The sequence below is a fragment of the Aotus nancymaae genome, unplaced genomic scaffold (genome assembly GCF_030222135.1).
Source record: "Aotus nancymaae isolate 86718 unplaced genomic scaffold, 86718_ANA_hifiasm-v0.15.2.pri h1tg000102l, whole genome shotgun sequence".
Taxonomy (NCBI): domain Eukaryota; kingdom Metazoa; phylum Chordata; class Mammalia; order Primates; family Aotidae; genus Aotus; species Aotus nancymaae.
In genome coordinates this window covers 1,657,455-1,679,279 of record NW_026988517.1, presented here as the reverse complement: position 1 = coordinate 1,679,279, position 21,825 = coordinate 1,657,455, and the positions used below count along the sequence as shown (strand labels likewise).

General features: G+C 43.0%; 1 pseudogene; it reads right to left on the bottom strand.

Moving 5' to 3' along the window:
• Nucleotides 1-18,345: 18,345 nt before the first annotated feature.
• Nucleotides 18,346-20,184, bottom strand: LOC135272012 (pyruvate kinase PKM-like; annotated as a pseudogene).
• Between the last annotated feature and the right edge of the window lie 1,641 nt (nucleotides 20,185-21,825).

Below are 21,825 nucleotides of genomic sequence, written 5' to 3'. Positions count from 1 at the left end.
CAGAGTGCCTGGGAGGCTTCTACCGGCAGGATTCAATGCAGGGAGAGCAACAAGGAAGGCTGAACCATCTGGGGGGATTCAGTGCATAGAGATCCAGATAGTACCGTCTCTTCCTCTCACCACTCACACCCCACCCCATTCCCTCTAACTTTTTAAAAACTTTAACTTTCGTTGAGCACTTACTGCATGCTAGGTGTTATGGTAAAGCTTTGCAAACATCATCCCATCTCCTTTGCAATTTCTGTAAGAGGACTGTATTATCCCCATTTTACAGATGAGGAGCTGAGGTTTAGAGAGAGGTTAGTAACTTGCCCAAGACCAGCAAGTAGCAAGAGAGAGAGAGAGCTGACATTTGAATGCTAATCTGTTTTGGGAACCCGTTTTAAGAGATCACTTCGCTTTGCTTGTTCTATTACTATTTTGAGGCAAAAGAGAGCTTAACACAAAGAAAAACTCAACAACAAAGAAATTTAAGTCCTGTGGTAAGGAGAAAAAGAGCCTTGCAAAAATGGCTGTGACTCAGTCTCTGGAACATGTTAATAAGTTAATGTGGTAAAAGAGAATTAAGGTGCAGGTGGAATTAGACTGCTAAATCCGCTGACATTAAAATACGGAGATTATCCTGGCTTGTCCCTAGTGGCCAATGTAATCACAAAGGTCTTTAAAAGTGGAAGAGGAAGAAACAAGAGGTCAGAGTCCTGTGATGGGAAGACTCAAGCCACCCTTGCTGGCTTTGAAGACAGAAGGAAGAGGCCGGAAACTAAGGAATTTGGTCAGCCTCTAGAAACCGACAAAAGCAGAAAAACTGATTCCTCCCTAGTGTCTTCAGAAGGAAATGTGATTTTAGCCTGGTGAAACCCATGTCAGACTTCTGACCTTCAGAAATAACTGCAAGATAATAAATCATATTATTTAAGCCAGCAAATTTGTGGTAATTTGTTAAAACTGCAAATAGAAAACTAATACAAGTCATTATATGCACTGTACCAATTTAGTTCAGGGAATACATCACATCCAGAGAGGCCTGGGAGTTCAGGATGCACATGTACTGGGGATTTCTCAGGGCCCTTCTTTGTCCATGAGTGTATTCAGGGGAGGTGGCAGCTTCATTTCAGCCTGGGGTGATGGTGTTTGTCAGAAAAAGAGGACACCGCAGAATAAATTTCTAAGGACAAAAACAAACAGACAAAACACACACACAGACCTTGTGTTGATTTTTCACGCTGTCTCAGCATAGAATTATTTTGTTATTTTTTCACATTTGTTGTGCCTCTTTTAGCTGCAAGAGCTTCCTATTTGCATTCTTTCCCTCCAGTAATTTAATAGACATGCAGTTCTATTAAAGGAGTTCTTGGTTTCTGTAACCATCACAGGCCTGCCCAGATATGAAAAGTTCATTGTCACAGTGATAGATGACTTGAGATACATTCATGAAAAATCTATCACCAGGTAGTTATTCTCTTGATAAGTCACAGCGACTAATATTAACTACATACCTCATCACCTGGACAAATTGCATGTAGGATTGCTTTTAATGGGGGTGGCATTTCCAACCTTGTACATTTCCCAGGGCACAGAAGGAATGGGTGTAGCCTCTATGGAATGCATGGAATGAATCCCTTGCTGTGGATGTGGTAAGAAGGGAGAAACACAGAAAGACACCAAGCCAGATAAATCTGAGGCAGCCACTGCCTTTCAGAGACACTCCTTAAAATAGTCCAAGTCCCTGGTAAAGAGGAGAAGGGAGAAAAGGACAGATTTGTGCATCCTTGATTTATTAATCAAGTCACAAATTGCTTTGCTTACATTAAGACACCACCATGGGAGTCTCTTCTTGATTAAGAAAGAAGCAACACCGAGCAAGCAAGCTCGAGGGGATGCCAGGCTGGATAATTAAAGTCAGCGCACCTTCCTGGCCCAGTTGCCACAGACTGCAGTGCCTGGGCCTGCTCAACCTTTCCATTTCCTGGGAGGGTCAGCTGAGCTTTAACAAGTGACTATAAAAAATGGCCCTCCTAGTCCTCAAAGTCCTCTGCTTGCTCCCTCAGGCTGTCACCTGAAACAAGTTGGATTGTGCTCTCCCTGAGTCAGGGAGAGAAATCCCAAGCAAAGTGGGTCATTTAACTCTGGCCAAACACAAATTCTTTAAAACAGGCAACTTTAAAGTGGGTAAAGAGCATCAAAGCCCATGGGAGGCACATCCATCAACTCCAGTCCAGAGGTATGATGGTCCAGCCATGCGGTGGCCGGGCCTCCGGGAGGCTTCTAAATTCTCAGCCGGCCGGGCAGTCATGTTGGTATCACCACACCCTTTGTGCAGAGTGTTTTCCTGTGTAACCATTTTTCTCCCATCCTCTTGTAATATTTTCTGCTCTTTGGAGCATGATATGGGGAAAACTACAATTCCTCACTTGCTTTGTTTATAGGGATTGTTGTATATTGTTTCTTATTTCTGAATTGCCCTTGGACACTTTTATAGACCGCAGAAAAAACGCCTCCAACTCTGTCCAAATCTTTATCTTCAGTAGTCACTGTAAATTCAGAACCAAAATGTGCTCGTGTGTACCCACTTATACCGATATTCACAATTATATATTCTCTAATTGAGATATTTTCTGAGACACAACACACACACACACGCTGCATTTGCAAACCTGACCTTATTCCCTCTGATTGGCTCTCGGACTTCAGCTTTTATCTTTTCCATGTTTTTGCCATTTTGTGTTTCATTCTCCACATGCTCCCACCCCGAGCTTACAAACACACTCAAATCTCTCATAGACTAAAAGAAAACCCCCTTCCCTGTCCATCCTTTTCTGCACTCAGCCATTTTTCCAGCAAATTCCTAAAACAGTGCCCAGCTCAAGGCAGATACTCAGCAGATATTGGGGGGATACATGAGTGAGATCCTCTCCTTCCCCTCTTTGCCGGCTTCCTCCTGGCTGGCCTCCAGCCTGTGGCCTCCAGAGCCAGGTTCTTCCCTACCAACAGCAGACACTCCACTCTCATTGGCCTCCTCCTTTTCCCCTATGTGTATCTTACCCTTTAAAAGCTATTTTATGTATTCTATTTTAAAATTCTCACCACGTGTCCATACTCACTATGCAAAAATTAGAAACTGCAGGTGACTCAAAGAGGAAAAAATTTAAATAGTCATAATTTCTTCAACCAGAGACACACATTTTGGTCTCAGTGTCTGGTATTAATTTTCCCATTTCTACATGGGTGTGAAAATGTCGTTTCCCTCCTTTAAGAATCTTCATTTCCTTTCCATTGCTGAATCATTGCTGAGTGACTCTGATGCCCTGTGTGGCAGCAAAGACTCACCAGGATCTGGTTCCATCTCATCTTGCCAGCCTCCTCCCATCCACAGCCCTCTGTGTTTCCCACCCATGCACTGCAGCCATACCGACTTCTGGTTACTCCTTCGACTGACATATCCCCTCCTCTGTTCCATGCCTTTGCTCATTTAATTCTTCCAGGCTAAAATAGATTGCACTTCCACCCCGGTGCCTCCCACTCACCTGTGCATGTTCTATTCCTTCAAGACCCCTCTCAGGCTCACCCTTGTGTGAACCCCTCTCTGATCCCCTGGTCAGAATTATTGGGATGCCCCTCAATAACGCCTTGTGGTTCTTAATTTTGTATCACGATTAGATGACTGCTGATCCATTTTGTCTTTAAACCGTAAGTTCCTTGAGGTCAGGGACTATGTCTCACCCATCTTTGAACCTCCCACAGTATTTGCAACTGTGCCTGGCACAGATGATTATTGAGTAAAGAACATTTCCAGTCCTAGCCTCCTCACACATATGTAGCTGCATGTTCTAACTTTAAAATAAATAAAGGTGTTGCTAATGCCAACGCTTCTCTGGGCTACTTCTTGCTAATGGCTTTTCTCCCTTAGAAACTCCCCCTCGGCAGCCTGGGTGTGTATTCCTGGTGAGTGGAGGCATAAAATTGTTGGCTGCATTTCATGGAGTACCTACCTACCAATGTAGGTACATCCAGAGTAATGCTGATAAGAGGGAATGAAAAAATGATGGCTAAAACAAAAGGGAAAGAGAAAAGAAGCAACTGAATATATCCTGTTCATGCCTTTCAGAACAACTGGCTCAGCATTTCATTAGCTTGTTATATTTTCTCATAGGCTACAGGGAAATGTGAAAGACTCATGTTCCTCCCTTCATTCCTTCTCTCTCATTCAAGGAACTCTTGATATCTATAACTTTCCTGCTCCCTTGTTGGAAAAGGAGAGTTTCTCATGTTTCATTTTCACCTGGACTGTGTGCTCATCACCTAATGCATACACAGTGACTGTGCACATGCGAGCCAGCCTCCAAAAGGGCTTCCAGTGAACTTGACTCCTGGTATATGTTCCTGCGTGTAGTCACTTTGCACAATGAATCAGGGCTGGCCTTGTGTGACCAATAGAATATGAATAAAGTAATGACATTTGACTTCCAAGGATAAATCACAAAAGGTATTGCGGTTTCCTCCTTGGTCTCTAGGATTACTTTCTTTGGGGGAAGCCAGCTGCCATGCTATGAGGCATTCAAGAAGCCTTGTAGAGAAGCCCACATAGAAAGGAGCTGAGACCTCCTGCCAACAGCCAGCACTGACTTGCCAGCTTCAGGAGTGAGCCATTTTGAAAAGTAGGTCCTCCAAGTCCAGTCAAAATTTTAGATGACTGCAGCCCTAGCTGATATCGAACTGAAATTTCATGGAGACCCCGAGCCAAGACCATCCAACCAAGCTGTTCTGAAATTCTTTACCCACAGAAACCATGAGAAATAATAAATGATTGCTGTTTAAGCCACTGTCTAAGGATAATTTGTTGTGCAGCAACAGATAACTAATAAAGTGCATCTGGCATAGTCTTTCATTTTAATCTGTAATATTTGTTCACTTGTCCCTATGTGCTCATGTGAGTTTTGATAGGTTTTGTTTGTAAGGTTTTTGTTGTTGTTGTCGTTTTTTGAGACAAAGTCATGCTCTGTCACCCAGGCTGCAGTGCAGACATGATCTCGGCTCACTGCAACCTCCACCTCCTGGGTTTAAGCGATTCTCCCACCTCAGCTTCCCGAGTGGCTGGAACTACAGATGTGCACCACCACACGTAGCTAATTTTTTAAGTTTTTTGTAGAGACAGGGGTCTGCCTATGTTGCCCAGGCTGGTCTCTGACCCCTGGTCTCAAGTGATTCTCCTGCCATGGCCTGCCATGACCTCCCAAAGGGGTGGGATTACAGGCTTCAGCCACATTGTACCCAGCCTTTAAGATTTTTTAAAACAAGGATTTTAGAGATTTTGGTCATTTTGTATAGCAAATAGCAAACTTCTTTGAGCATCTAAAGTCTTTAAACAATGATTCCTGTCAATCTGGAAGTGGTTTAGGAAAATAGCAGTAAATATACAAACAGGAGAAGAGTGATAAAGAGAAGTGATGCTACTCAAAGACCAGTAGGGAACCACTGCTGTGATTAAGTCTGAAAAGAGTAAATGGGAAAATGGCAACCACGACAGGGCCATTATGACACTATGCTGCCTTTGCACAGCTGGAGACACTCCCAGAAGCTGAAGGGAGAAGCCTCTTTTCGACTTTCCTCCCACCTTCCAATTTCCTGCTAGAGCCTCCCATTGGCAGAAGTTAACAGGAAGCAGTAGGCAAAGGATTCTGGGAAGTGTAGTTTTCAGGCTTTCTGTCCCGGCAATAAAGAAAGGATGTATTAATAGATAGGGCAACAGGGAGCTGAGCTCAAAACAGATTCTTTGTCACCGGAAAAAATAACAGACATAATGAAAATAAAAATGGATATGTTTGAAGGGGCTCTACTCAAAAATGAAGTAGACAATCTGAGTGATTAGAGAAAGAAGAACTCAGATGCTCCCACATTCATCTTCCAAGATATATCCCAGGAGCCAGCCAAAAGACTGGGAACCCTAAATTTCCAGTCTTTTATAGACCTCTAAATTCTTCAAGTGAGATCCCACAATAGAGTCCTTTTCAGTATTTGTAGTAGACCACCCCTATTAGGAAGAGCTAACACACTGGACACATGAGGGGTCAGGTGCTGTTCTAACTGCTTTTCACTTAAATAATTTAGCTCATCAACACCTCCATGATGTTAGTCCTATTGTGATCCATTTTACAGGTGAGCAAGCTCAGTCCTAATGAAGTTAAGTCACAGAGATGGTGTCAGAGTCAGGTCCCAATATGGTAGTCTGGCTTCAGAGGCCACGTGTTTAACCATTCCGTTATCCTGCCTCTCACTTATTGAACCTTTGCCCAAAGGTTATTTAAAAAGGTTAACAATACAAAAAGGAACTAAATAAGAGGCACTATAGAAACCCAACCCCTGAGCTACAGGGCCAACCTGAGACTCAGCTTGTCCAAATGTTGACTGACAGACAACCCGTTAATTCTTTAGGAAAAACCACCCTTTTATTAAACTATCTGATGCTCTTTTTCTGAAATTCTGGAAGACCCTTCTGAATCTTGAAATACCCTCTCCAACCAAGTGTGGAGGAGGGTTAGTAACCAGTACTCAAGAAGGACTCATGCATGCGAGAGCCATGTGCATGGGCAGTGATGACCGTCCATGCAAATCACTAAAACTAGGGTGTAGTTTCCCCCTACCCAGTACCCAGGCTGAACACATGAAAATGATCATTTCCATAAGCTTGCCTAGCTTTTCCTTTTGATGGTGAGACACAGTGGGAAAAGATTGGTTCTTTAAAAATTTCATTCCAGTGTCTTTGACAACTTTATTTTTTTTATGTTTGGGGAATTTATCTCATTTTTTAAACAGCAGATGATTTGCACCATTTTGAAAAAATCAGTGCCTTTCTCATTATAGCTTGAGAAAGACTAGGCTAAAGCGCTAAAGAGAGGAGCCCAGGGGGCAGAATGTATCACGTAGTAGCACCAGACTTGTATCAGTTACCTTGTTTTCTGAAGGTGCTGTTTCATTCTTGGAAGTCTCCAAGTTGGGCCTGCCTATTAGGTTTCAAAAGGAGCAGAAGGACAGTAGTGGCATGTATGGCTTTTCAAATATTTTTGATGGCAGATCTGCAGTACCCGGGTCTTGCTGAGCCAAATACCAGAAGCACTGATGCTTCTTGACCACCGCCTTCCAGTGAAGTGGGGAAGGGCTATGCTCCACTTGGTCGAGAGTAGTCAGCTGGGTGCTGGGTAGCACTGTACAAGGCTACCCAAAGTGAGTCAAATTCCTGTCCTCTTGGGGGTGCATCTGAAACAGAGAACACTGACATGGGAACATAAAGAATAACATAGCTGTAATTATTTAAGCTTAATATAAAGACACTGGTTTCCATATAGTTTATAGAAATAATGTTCATTGTTTTACAGTCATCCCACCTACAGACTTACATAATAAACCAATCAGCATTCCCTTTGCTACATTTTCCCTTGTTCATTGCCACAGGAGAAAAATTGGGATTCCCCTAAGTAAAAATAAAAAAAGACCTATTATTTTGATGACCATGGCCTCTGCGTGGTTGTGCATGAAAGGGTGAAGAAAAAGAAATTATTACACAATAGCCTTTCTCAAAATGAATGGCTTATTTTAAATAATGCATTTTCCTTGGCAAGTTCAGAACTACTACAAAGCAAGCATCACTGCTGAAGCCTTGCACGCCCAGCAGGAATGAGTCATCTTCTCTCGCTCAAGGGTCCTGCCAACTGTGAGCTCTTCTCTCCTCACCTCCAATGCAGGGGGATGGGTAATTCCAAAGCTCATATATACACAAGTTGTCTTTTTAGGTTTTCTCCCTCTCCCTTTGGGATCTTTTTGTAACACAGCTGTCCACATGAAGAGAAGAAAGTCAGCACCAAGCTGATGGACTCCAAGAGATCACAGATACAGACAGTGGGTTCAGAGTAGGTACAACATCACAAAACAGGGTGAAAACTGTCAAGCACAGGTGGGTGTCTGCTACTGAGAGGGGCTGCAAAGAGCTGAGAGAGCCCATCAGGGTAAAGACCATCATTTGCTCTTTCTGTCATGTGTCTCTCCCTACTGGATCCAAGGCCTGCCTTTTTCTCTTACCCCACTGTTTACCTGCCTTGCTTGCCCCACACTCATTCAACCTTCATGCTTTTGAACTCATATTTCCTCTGCCTCTCCCCAGAACCTTTGAATGGAAGGCTCCCTCCTGCCATTTTGTTTCATCCTCAATAATATCTCTTTGGAGATACCTTCTCTGACCTTTCACTGTAAAGTGATAGCCACCTTCTCTCGAAACCCTCTCAGCAAAGAGGTACTGTCACATTGCCTGATTTTGTTTCATTTATGGCATTTGACACTTGCACACCTAAAAAAAAATCGCTGTTTAACATTGTTGCATACTCTAAGTTTTGATGCCCTAGGCAAAGCTTGGTCCTAGGCCTTGGACAGACAGACTCTTCTGTGTAGTTTTCTGTCTACCGAAGGTCTGAGTGGTCACCTCCAGCCTCTCCTCAGGGCCCCTCTGCATTGGCATCACTACAGTTCAACATCCAGATTTTGTCTCCACTACTCAGCTCACATCATGGTCTCTTTTGCTCTTAACAGTAAGCAGACCTCAATATAGGACCAAGAAGCAAGTGCTGAGCGCCTGCTGAGGACCTCATGTGGCTGACCTCCACCATCCGGAAGAGCAGAAAGTAAGCTGATACAAACCACCTTCCTCACGGCCTGTGGAGGGGCACAGGAACCTGTGACTGTGTGAGCAAATGTTGCCACAGGGCTCTGTGTGGAGTGTGACTGGGGGTGTGTGGATCCACAGCAAAAGGAATCAAGGGGCAAACTTTGCTTGTGATGGCAACACCATTCAGGTTTCCCACTTCTGTCTTCGGGGTTGACTTGCTCCAGTTGGAAAGCAGCTTCCCTGAGTTCTTTTCCTGCCCTTTCTCCCCCAGGAAGCTGAGGAGAGGAGGAAAATGAAGTCTCTAATGCAGGGCCAAGGTTAGACAGAAAACGTAAGAACAAGGAGGAAAAGAAGCCCTCTAAAACTCTTGGGCAAGGACATTGAAGGACAGAATATATATTTCTAGGGTCCCTAATTGCCATTCAGAACATTTTTCCCCATACACCATTGTTTCTCAACAAGAGGTAATTGTGTTCCCCAGGAGACATTTGGTAATGTCGGGAGACAGTTTTGCCTGTTACATCTGAGGAGGGAGAGCCACTGATATCCCTGAGTATAGGCCAAGCATGCTGCCACACATCCTATAATGCACAGGACAGCTCTTGCTACAAAGAATTGTCTGTCCCAAAATGTCAACAGTGCCAAAGCTCATAAACTATGCCACAGACCAATGATGTATTTGGTAATTTTGTTTGGCAACTCAACCATAGTGGGTTGAATAGGTTTTTTTTTTTGTTTTTTTTTTTTTTGAGACGGAGTTTCGCTCTTGTTACCCAGGCTGGAGTGCAATGGTGCAATCTTGGCTCACTGCAACCTCCGCCTCCTGGGTTCAGGCAATTCTCCTGCCTCAGCCTCCTGAGTAGCTGGGATTACAGACACACGCCACCATGCCCAGCTAATTTTTTGTATTTTTAGTAGAGACGGGGTTTCACCATGTTCACCGGGATGGTCTCGATCTTTTGATCTCGTGATCCACCCGCCTTGGCCTCCCAAAGTGCTGGGATTATAGGCTTGAGCCACTGCACCCGGCCTAAACAGGTTTTGAAGATTTGCTTTATTAATTAATATATTTTGACAGGGTCTCCCTCTGTCACCCAGGTTAGCCTGCAGAGGCACAACATGGCTCACTGTAGCCTCGAACTCCCAGGCTCAAGTGATCCTCCCACCTCAGCCTCCTGAGTAGCTTGGACTACAGGCATGTACTACCACGCCTGGCTGATTTTAAAAATTTTTATAGAGATGATTTCTTGCTATGTTGCCCAGGCTGGTCTCAAACTCCTGTGCTCAAGCAATCCTCCCACCTCAGCCTCCCAAAGCACTAGGATTATAGGCGTGAGCCACCGCACCCTGCCAATATTGACTTTAATATCTTGCTCATGTCTCCACTAGATAGTATCTTTTAAGCTTCACTTGGTCAAATAATAGCAATTACATGGCTCACACGTAGCAGGTACATACAACACTTTGTTCATTTCCTTCACAGCACTAAGCACAAAGTGGAACAACCTTTTAAATTTGTGTAATTAAAAGCTTTTTGCCCCAAATATGATATAAGCTCCTATAATATTGCTTGATCTAGAGTAGACACTCAATAAATATTTCCTGAATGAATGAATTCTGACAGTTGGCTACTGCCTGTTTCTTCTTATAGACAGAGGCCATCTCTCATGTATGTGTCTATAGCTACAGCACCTAGCCCAGATTTTTGTGGATACAGGAAACTTGACAACTAATCTCTGAATCCATGAATCAAGGCATGTGAATGAATAAATGAATTAATTAATACATAAATGAATGGGCAAGTAGTACTAATGTTTCTATATCCACTGTGAAAAAATTAGTAAGCATGCATCCTACTATGGAGGATATTTCAGAACTGGTGAGTTTAAGGGCCTTGTTCTATGCTCCAGCTTCTCCTCTGTAGAACTTTCTTCCCGGGAGTCAGGTGAAGAGGACAGATTGAGTGCTAGAGACAGTGGTTTTCAGCAGAACTCTGAACCTAAGCCAAGGAAGTGATGACTCCTTTCCCTTCCTAACAACTTTCTAAGAATGTTTTGGCCTTCTGCTACCAAAGGATGAATGCTGCAAGTGAAAGTTAGTAATACATTGAGTGTGATGATTCAAATGGCTCAAAGAAGGCAAAAAAAGTCTTTGTTCCACAGTTCTCTTTCATGCTCATTCCTATAAATAGCATGTTGAGTTTTAAGAGCTGCTAGATTTTATGAACTTCTTTTCCAGAGTGATTTATTAGTGTCAGGCATTATTATCATTCTGTAGTTCCAAATTCCTCTCCTGTGGGCAGTAATTTAGCTTTAGTTTTTTCTCTGTGATAAACCTTTGTATGATTAGCGAGTCTTTAATTAGGGATCATAGTTACCTTGGAAGTCTCCGCAAAGAAACAGCCAACAACTTCAGGTTAAGAGACTAAACACAAGAGGGAAGCCAATTTTGCAAAGTGTCCCAGTAATGTCTCTCACAGAACTTTTTTCCCGGAGCCAGGATCCAACACAGTATCATGCATTGCATGTGGCTGTCATGCCTCTTCAGTCTCCTTTGATCTCCAACAGCTGATGGGGGAATCTTTGCAGCAAGTATCTACTAAAAAATATTTACACTCTCCAGACACATCAGCTTGGTTAATTGGAAAGCTTTTAATAATTGTTTTAGTACATAAAATTAAGAGTTTCCATAAGAATCAATAATACAGTATTTTATAATAATATTTACGTATCAATTGACTACAGCATTTCAACATGCAAAGCACATAAAGAATTTTTTCACCCTAAATTACATCTAGAATACTTGCCTATATTTGAAGGTGATGGAAAATCAGTGAGTAAATATTCCCCTATTCTCTTTCTTGAGTGGACAATTCTGAGACACGTTCTACACATTTTATAAGGAGGTCCTGGCAGCATTGAGATGCATTTGCTCACAAATGTGTCAGTCTTAGTCCGTATGAGCTGTTATGACATATGCCACAGCCTGGGTGGCAGCAGAGTCAGGTTCTGGTGAATGCTCACTTTCCTAATTCTAAGACAGTGTTCCTGTTATGTCCTCCCATGGCGGAAGGGGAAGAAGTGAGAGAGAGACCTAGGGTCCCATTTATAAGGACACTAATCATTTTCATGAGGGCCCCACTCTCATAACCTAATCACCTTGCAAATGCCCCACCTCCTAAGATTATCACCTTGGGGGTCAAGATTTCAACACATAAATTTGGGGGAGCACAAACATCCAATCCATAACAGTGACCAAATTAAGAACTCACGCTTGCAAGGATCCAGGAAGGAAGAGTAAAAAAATCATTTAAAAGAAAAGTATGATAGGATAGTTGAAAGACATTGAAAATTGAAAGACATTCACTCATGGAAACTCCAGAAGGAGAGAACAAAGAAAATAGGGGAAGTAATTGAAGAAATAAAATAAAATTTCCCAACTGAAGAAAAGCATCAGTTGTCAGATTGAAAGAGCCTGCTGAGTGACATCTCCAGAGAGAAGAAAGCCAGTTACCTACAAAGAAAAGAGAAAAAAAATGGCATTGCACTTATCCTGGCAACACGGACATTAGAAAACTCTGTGGGAACCATGGCAATAGTCCAATGTGTTGGTGGTGAAGCACTGTTGTTGCTATTGTTTTGTTTTGTTTTGTTTTTGAGATGGGGTTTTGCTATATCATCTAGGCTGGTCTTGAACTTCCTGCCTTAAATGATCCTCCCATCTCAGCCCTTTCGTGTATTTCCTTCTTGGACAGAGCCATGTTTTCAATTTTCTCTCCCTGATTGTTGTAGCCGACTGGAATTATCTCAAACTCTGCTTTTCTATTCCAGGCCCCTATACCAGGACACCTCTGCAGGGAAGGAAGTTTGCTTGCTTTAGAGTGAAGTTCTCCACTTTTAACTGGGAATCAAACACATGTGTTGTGTGTATAAACCAGGAGACAGAAGAGAGATGGTTTCTGGACTGTCTCAGCAGAAGCTTTGCTCCACGGCCCCTTCTCTTCTTATTCCATTTGATCTCTCTGACTTTGGAATTTCCTGGACTGGCCTTTCACTTAAGGGTGTGTTGGGAAGTAGTGTTCTGGGATGAGGAGCCTGTTTTTAGTCTCCTCCCATTCATTTTCTCTCTTCTTTCCAGGAATGTCTAGAATTTTCTGGTCTTTTAATAGTGGTTTCATTTCATGTTTTCCTCAAATGTTAAGTTATTCTTTCTAAAATACAGCTTTTTTATTTTAATAGATTCAGGATTGGAGGGAAGGTGAAAGATTGCACTGTTTGTCAACTTGATCAAATATCATTCATGTATATGTATATCTGTTTTATATTATTTTATATTTTTACTTTATGTACTATAGAAAAATTACATTGTGAAATACATATTAATAAACTACATTGTATATGTTATTTTATAATCTCCTTTTCACTTGGCATTGTACTTTTAACACTTCCCTATAGAAAGGCTTCATTAAATGTTTCTCAAATGTAAAGGACAACACCATGGGTAAATTTAACACATAACCAGAAATAGGACACTAAATTTAGGAGATGTTAATTAACTAAATTGAAAAATGTGTGATATATTCTTTTTTTTCTTTAAGGCCAGATCTTAAAACATTTGGCTCTTATTCAACCAAAAAATTGCTCAGATTATCAACATATTTGTTAATTCAGTTGTTTTGATGTCCAGTTGTCTTAGTTTAATGGCCAGATGTATGCAAAAATCCAGAGATATAAAAGCAACATTTATTCTGGCTGGGTATATTTTTTAAATTTGGCTATACTCATAATGTGAAGGGAAGATGCAAAGAAATTGCACAAACATCTCTGTTAGAAAATGTCTGTATGGAAAAATCAGAATACAAGGACTGTGTATAAATTTGAAAGCCTAGGGAAATGAAATAGAAGGCAAGTGAGAAAACTTTCTCCTTTCCTGGAGACTTTTTCCCCCGACTCTGAAAAAACAGAAAAAAATTATAATCTGGACCCTCTCCAAAAGACCCAGAAAAAAAGGAAATAAACATATACAACAAAGCAAAGCAACTTACATTATGGTTAGTGACTCTCAGAAAATAAGAGAGTGCAAGGAATAAAATAATGACATTGAGACTGCGTGTAAAACTCAGTGGGGAAGGATAATAATGTTCTTTGAGGGTTTACTAAAATATAAAGGAATTCTCCAAGAAATGTCAATCACTGAAGCTCTTAAATATCAGAAGCATAAGGCTAGAGACTTTACAAGAATATCTTTTTGATTCACAGAGGAGCTCACTCAAAGTTCTAAACAAAATCTCTAGCACATCCCCCCACCTCAATCAATGAATATCTTTGAGGTAGGCAGAATAATGGACCCACAGATATGTCTATTTCTTTTCTTTTGTTTTTTTTAGACAGAGTCCCACTCTGTTGCCCAGTGTTGGAGTGCAGTGGTGTGATCTTGGCTCACTGCAACCTCTGCCTCCCAGGTTCAAGCGATTCTCCTGCCTCAGCCTTCCAAGTAGCTGGACTTACAGGCGCACGCCACCATACCTGGCTAATTTTTGTATTTTTAGTAGAGACGGGTTTTCACCATCTTGGTCAGGCTGGTCTTGAATTCCTGACCTCATGATCTGCCCGCCTCGGCCTCCCAACGTGCTGGGATTACAGGCATAAGCCACCACACCAGGCCAATATGTCTACTTTCTAACCCCCAGAATATGATACCTTCTGTAGTAAAGGGACTTTGCAGATGTGATTAAGGTTAAATATTTTAAAATAGGGAGTGTATCTGGATTATCCAGGTGGACTCAATATAATCACACAAGTCCTTAAAAGTGGAGAACCTTTCCCAGCTGTAAGTAAAGAGATGAGAGGGTAAAAAAAGGAAGAGAGACTCACAGCATGAGAGGAACTCAACCCACCATTGCAGGCTTGGAAGATGGAGGGAGAGGCCATAAGCCAAGAAATGCAGGGGCCTTCAGAAGCTAGGAATGGCCCTCCACTGGCAACTAGCAAGGAACCGAATTCTGTCAACAACCCAAATTAGCAGGAAATGGATTTTCCCCCTAGAGCCTCCAGAAAGAAACATAACCTATTGACACTTTGGTTTTAGTCAAAGAAACCCATGTTGGTCTTCTGACTTACAGAACTGTGAGAGGATACATTGGTGTTGCCAAAGCCTCTAAGTCGTTAGCAATTTGTAATGGCAGCAGCAGAAGCCACTAAGTTGTTAGTAATTTGTAATGGCAGCAGCAGAAGCCACTAAGTTGTTAGTAATTTGTAATGGCAGCAGCAGAAGCCACTAAGTTGTTAGCAATTTGTAATGGCAGCAGCAGAAGCCACTAAGTTGTTAGTAATTTGTAATGGCAGCAAAAGGAGTTCGACTTTGATCTGCTGTTCTCTGCCAAGCAGGCCCAGATTAAATGAAATATTTGAAACTTGGATTTCTACATAGAAGTAGAAATGTTTTAAAGTAAAAACATCAGTTAAAACTGGAGAAATTTAATCGTGAGCCAACTGACGCTGTTGCAGCTTTATAAGAGTCAAGATCCAAAGGCGGAAGTGGAGGGTGAGGGTGGTAATCGCAGAGGAGGGTCTCTCTCTGCTCATGGGAATTTGCAGCAATCTTGTGTCTGAATGTTCCTCCTCCAGACGTGTCTACAGCATGCCTTCTGCCCACACAGACGCTATATTCCACTCCTCTTTTGTGGGAAGACTCAATTTTAAAGTGGAAGCTCTTCTGAAAATAGAGTCCCATTGGATCTGCAGCTTGGATGTCATGACATTCCCTGAGTACTACTCACTGTGTAACTGTTTCACTTTTGTTGGATGAAACGACCAATATAAATTCCAAAAAGCTTCATTTCATTTTTCTTAGACTTTCAATCCTTTCCTGTGTTCTTGACTGTTCTGCCTGGCCTAAAGTAGGAAATGTTAAATTATCTAACTTCAGCAGTTGGAAGCTGCATTTGTACATATTTTGATTAGCAAGTTTGTTAGACATTGTGTGGATAGGCCTAACTTCTAAATTTAACGTTTCCATTTTTTAAAAACAACAAAGCTGTGACTGAAAATTATACCCATGCTGTGTGTGCAGATCACATACAGCAGACACAGGTCTGTGCAGATTCAGCACAGTAGTTAGGTAGATAAAGAAGGTTTGGTAAAACAGAATACTTCCATGTCACACAGGATTTGCCATAGTCACTGAGCTTGGCTGAGACTATTAGCTTCTTTCTTCCCACCTATCTTCCTTATTTCCTTTTCCCCTCTTTTATTCATTAGATATTTATTGAGTCTCCTCCATCTCATGCACTATGTTAGTGCTAGAAATTCAGTGATTAGAAAAGCATGTAGGGTTCCTATACTAATGGGGCTTAGAATCTAAGCGGTCAATCAGACTTTAAATAATAGCACCAATGTATATAAATCCACTGAAATAAAAGTGCTTAAGGACAGTATGAAGCAGGGAGCCTAGAACTGCTCTGGAAGGTCAGAAAAGCTCCCTAAGGGAAGTAGCCCTAAGCTACACTGTGAAGGATGAGGGGGAGCCAACTAGGAACCAGTAGCTCATGCAAAGTCCTGAAGAGGGAGGACCATGTCAAAGATGTCACTATTTAGGACCAGTGGTGTGGAGGTGAGAAGAATTTACCAAAACAGTTGTGGGTAAAGAAAGGCAGATTTAATAGAGAAAGTATGAAAATACATTGTAAGGGGACAATGAGCTGTTAGGAAGAGAGGTGCTAACTGCAAAGAGACAAAGGCTTGCTGGGGACTTTAGCGAACAGTACTTGTGCTGTGTGCCGAAGAGGGCTTTGTGCAGTACTGATAATGCCAAGGTGGCAGGGAACTAACTTGCATTTTTCTATCAGGCAAGGGTCTGATGATAACTGGGTGCAGGAAGATAGTGAGTTATTTGCACAGGAGGGCTACATGTCCTGGACAGTGAAGAAAGTCAGACACAACTTATCTGCTTTTTCTTTTCCTTTTCTTTCTTTCTTTCGTTCTTTTTTTTTTTTTTTTGATGGAGTTTTGGTCTTGTTGCCCAGGCTGGAGGGCAATGGCACAATCTCAGCTCACTGCAACCTCCGCCTCCCAGGTTCCAGTGATTCTCCTGCTTCAGTCTCCCAAGTACCTGGGATTACAGGTGCATGCCAGCACGCCCAGCTAATTTTTTTTTTTTTTAAGTAGAGACACGGTTTCACCATGTTGGTGAGGCTGGTCTCGAACTCCTGACTGCAGGTGATCCACACACCTCAGCCTCTCAAAGTGCTGGAATTACATGTGTGAACCACCATGCCCAGTCCAATCTTCTTTTTCTTTTTTCTTTCCCTCAGTCTTGCCATCCCGACTCCTTTTCCCTAGTTAGGATGCCACAAAAGATTTCCATCATTATCCAGAAAGAAAAGGGAAAACCTTGAAGAGTTTTAAATATAGAAAAGAGAGAGTCAGGTTTTTGAATTTTTAAAAAATCTTTGTGGAGGCAGAAAACAGGCGAGGGAGGGGTAGGGGAAGCAAGAGTGGATTGGGTGAGAAATAGTGGCCTGTGGCTGTAGGAGAGAGTGGAGCGTGGGGTGGGGAGTGTCCAGACTCCCTCCTACGTCTGGTCTGAACAATGGATGAATTCACCTGTGACATCATTGGTCTAGGACTTTTTGTAGAGATTTTCTTTTTTTTAGAGATACAGTCTCTCTCACTATGTTGCCCAGGCTGATTTCAAACTCCTAGGCTCAAGTGATTCTCCCACCTCAGCCTCCTGACTCGCTGGGACTTCAGGTGTGCACCACAACTCCTGGCTGTCTGGAGATTTTTGATTATTGATTCAATCTCCTTACTAGTCATAGGTCTGTTCAGATTTTCCATGTCTTCATGGTTTAGTCTTGGTAGGTTTTACGTTTCTAGGAATTTGCCCATTTCATCTAACATATCCAATTCATTGGTGTACAGTTGCTCATGGTACTCTCTTATGATCTTTTTTATTTCAGTAAATCTGTAGTCATTGTCTTTTCTCTCTCTCTCTTTCTTTCTTTCCTTTCTTTTTTTCTTTCCTTCTTTCCTTCTTTCTGTTTCTTTCTTTCTCTTTCTTTCATTCTTCTTTTTCTTCGGCTGTTGTTTATTGACATACAGCTAGGCTCTCTGGCCACAGGCCCAGAGGTGACTGCAGTAGTAGGGGAGATGGAAGGTGGAGGGTCGAGTGTTTGCTGCAGGACAGCTGAGTGGAGGGTGGGGACAGGTGTCAGTGAAAAAGGCCCAGGGGGTTGGGAAAGCAAGTAAGGGCCAGGGCCAGAGTCCGCTTAAACTAGAACTACTGCCCCACACCCTAAGTCCCCTAACTCTTGGTGGCTGTTTCCTGACCCCAGGCCAGGGTTGGGAGTCCTCTGGGCATCCATTTTCTACAGGAACTGAACAGAGTACACACAGGAAAGGAAGCTGTCACCCTCTTGCCATATGCTCTGGGGGCCTCCATTCTGCATTCCTCCTTCTTCCCTTGCTTGGGTGCAGCCACATAATGGGCAGCCAAGCTCTGGGCTGTCACACCAGAGCAGGCTCTAAAAACAGCTATGTTTCAGTGAGGCATAAATCTTCTTCCCTGGTGTCCCAGCCTACCAGTGCCATGTTACAGCCCAGAATGAGCTCTGTAAGCATTGCTGGCCTAATGGAGGGGTTCGGGAAGGCAGTGGACAGGGCTGGAGGAAGGCCTCTGGGGTCTATCACAGTCTATCACAGCACAGGAACAACATGCATGGTGTTGGTGAAGCCAGAGCCAGGGTGTCACCAGGTCAGCACAATGACCACATCTTCCTTCTTGAAGAAGCCTCAGGCCTTACCAACATTCATGGACAAGTTCACCTGGAGGTCCACATCCTCAGCCCAGGCCTCCTGGACTGGATTCTTACACAGCACAGGGAAGATGCCATGGTACAGGTGGACCTGGCGAGCTGTCTGGGGATTCCATGTCACAGAAATCATGGGGGTGCATGGGCAGTATCTGGCTACCTGGTGAGCATACCCGCAGACTTGGTGAGGAAGATTACGGCCCCACTGCAGCACTTGAAGGAGGCCTCCACGGCACCCACAGCAGTGGCTTCTGTGGGGTCACTGGTAATGGGTGCCAGATGGCAGAGCTCCTCAAATAATTGCAAGTGGCAGATGGTGGCCTCTGCCTCACAGGCAATCAGGTGTGCATGTGCACCACATCCAGAGGATCATCCCCTTTGGCTGTCTCCAGATAGCATGATGCAGTCAGCTCCCTCCAGGACTGCACTGGCCACACCACTGCCCTCAGCCCGGGTGCGATGGAACTGCCGCTGCTGCTTTTTTTTTTTTTTTTTTACGGCAGAGTTTTGCTCTTGTTACCCAGGCTGGAGTGCAATGGTGCAATCTCGGCTCCCGGGATCAAGCAATTCTCCTGCCTCAGCCTCCCAAGTAGCTGGGATTACAGGCATGTGCCACCATGCCTGGCTAATTTTGTAACTTTAGTAGAGACAGGGTTTCTCCATGTTGGTCAGGCTAGTCTCAAACTCCCAACCTCAGGTGATCCACCTGCCTCGGCCTCCCAAAGTGCTGGGATTACAGGCGTGGGCCACTGTGCCCAGCCAGAGTAGAGCTTCTTGATCATGTCCTCCAGCATCAGAGTGGCAAGATAACAGGCTTCCCAGCTTGGTTGTACCACCCAATCATCATTGTCTGAGCAAGAAAGACCTTCTCTGCAGGAATCTCATCTCAGTAATCCCATCACTGGCCTCCAGGATTTCATCAAACCTCCAACCCCCTTCATGATTCTCAATTTTGTTGATTATCTTGATATTCCTTCCTTTCTCTCCCAGGAACTTCCTAACTTCATGGACATCAGATGTCTTGCAGATGAATGATGTGAACATCATATTGACATCTTGCTTGACCCCTAACTTCAGGTCCTGGATGTCCTTCTCCGACATGTCAGGCAGGTCCACGGCAGCCCCAGGAAGGTCCACACCCTTCTTGCCGCCCAGGGAGCCGCCATTTTCCACCTCCGTCACCAGAATGTCAGCATCCATCATGAGAAGATCTTGCTGCCCACCTCCACCACTTTGCAGATGTTCTTGTAGTCCAGCCACAGGATGTTCTTGTTACACTTTTCCATGTAGGCGTTATCCAGTGTGAACTTGACAGGGGCTCCCTTCTTCAGCTCCACCTCTGCAGTGCCGCTGCCCTTGAGGAGCCCAGTTGGGATCCCAGGTCCGTGTCCAGAGCCACAGCGATGGGCTGGTAGAGGACGGAGTAGGAAGTACAGCTTTCCATGACTGTGTGCACGTTCTTGATGGCCTCCACATGGTACTTCTGAGTTTCATGAGAGTTCAGATAAGCCGCATTCATTCCAGACTTACTGGTCTTCTTCAGCATCTCTAATGATGGGGAAGGTGGGCCCATGGTACAGATGATGCTAGTGCTCCAGGCTGTGATGGGTGGCAATTCAGTGGCCAGGCAGCACATGCGCTTCAGGAATGTGTCAGCCATGGCTGCATGCAGCTGCTGAGTCTGAATGAAGACCACCCCAGCTTCACTATGGGGCTTCAACATGACTCCTGAGGTCCTCCAGTGCTGACAGACTTGGGCTATGCTCCAAACCTAGAGAGAGGTCAGGAGCCCCAGATGCACAGCTGCTGTGCCTACTTTCATTTCTAATTTTAGAAATTTGAGTGGTCTCTCTTTTTTTCTTAATTCACCCAGCTAAAGGTTTGTCAATTATGTCAATCTTTTCAAATAACCAACTTTTGATTTTGTGATATTTTTGTATTATTTTCCTATTTTCTAGTTCATTTATCTCTGCTCTAGTCTTTCTTAAGGAAAATGTATTTTTAAGACATAAATTAGCTTTCTTTATTGTTAGTTACTAACTTTGAAAGTTTTATTCTCTTTTAAGGAAAATGTATTTTTTAAAATATAAATTAGCTTTCTTGGTGCTACTAACTTTGAAAGTTTTATTCTGCACATGGTAACATTGTACAAAATTATTTTTAAAAATTTCAGTCTCCACAAATGCTTGCATTTGAAAATCATCTTGTTCTTCATCTCTAAATCCTTATCCAATTGGAATCTGTTTTATTATTTTAACTTTTTTTAAATCTCATTTTATTTTATTAGAGATTCAAGGTTTACATGTGCAGCTTTGTTACCTGGATATCTTGCATAATGTTGGGGTTTGGAATTCTGGTGAACCCATCACCCAAAAAGTACATGGTACTCTACGGGCATTTGGAAAAATATTTTTAATGAGAGAGTTAATAACATGTTTTATGATAATGTCAGTGATCCCAAAGAGAAGAAAAATTAATGATGTAGCAAAAGGATTTCTGGAAGAATGTTTTTGTTTGCCAAAGGAGGTGTCATTTAGTGTGAAGTGGTAGGATGGCTTTGATAAGAGCATCAATGGGAAATCTGAGGTCCTGGGTGGGAAGGTGTTGTGGTCCATGAGATCGGCACATCTGCCGGGGGTCTCTTGACCAGCAAGAGGGTCTCAATACCTGGAAGAGAGAGTGCGTGGAAGAAAAGAGAGATAGAACAGAATGGGGTCTGGAGGACTGATGAGGACTGCCCAAGTCAGCAATTTATTTTGTGCACAGGGTCTCATTATATACCCTTTAGCCTGTAGTGGCTGATGTCAAGTCTCTTAGTGAGGTTACTACAACAAAGGAGAAGGGAAAGTTACAACATTGCAAGCCTGGGGTTCAAGATAAAACTAGTAAAAGGAGAAGCATACAATCAACTGTCATAAAGATTGATCAAGAAGTCATAAAACAAACAGGTAACCTTTTCTACTTATCCGATAATCAAAAACACAGAAACAAGATCACATTTTACAATGGTCAAACCAAGGTATAAATCTTAAAGGTAACAATTTCAAATGTCATATGAATAGTCACAAGCTTCAGTGAGTACCTGGTAGCAGAGTCATAAAAACTAGCCCAGAACAGAAACTTCAAGAAATACAATGCGCAATGAAACCACACAGCCTTCACCCAGCCAAACTGTTAGATCAGTGAACCAGAAATAAACGTCTGCAAAATCGAACTTCTTGCACTTCCTTCTTTCCCTTAGCTCTACTGCGTCCAGGAGGGGAGAAATGTGTCTGGGCTCAAACTCCATTATGGTGGAGACACTTAGGGGTCTCTATGCTGGAGTGATCCCCACATCTCCCCCTGATTTTTTAAATGCAGTTCA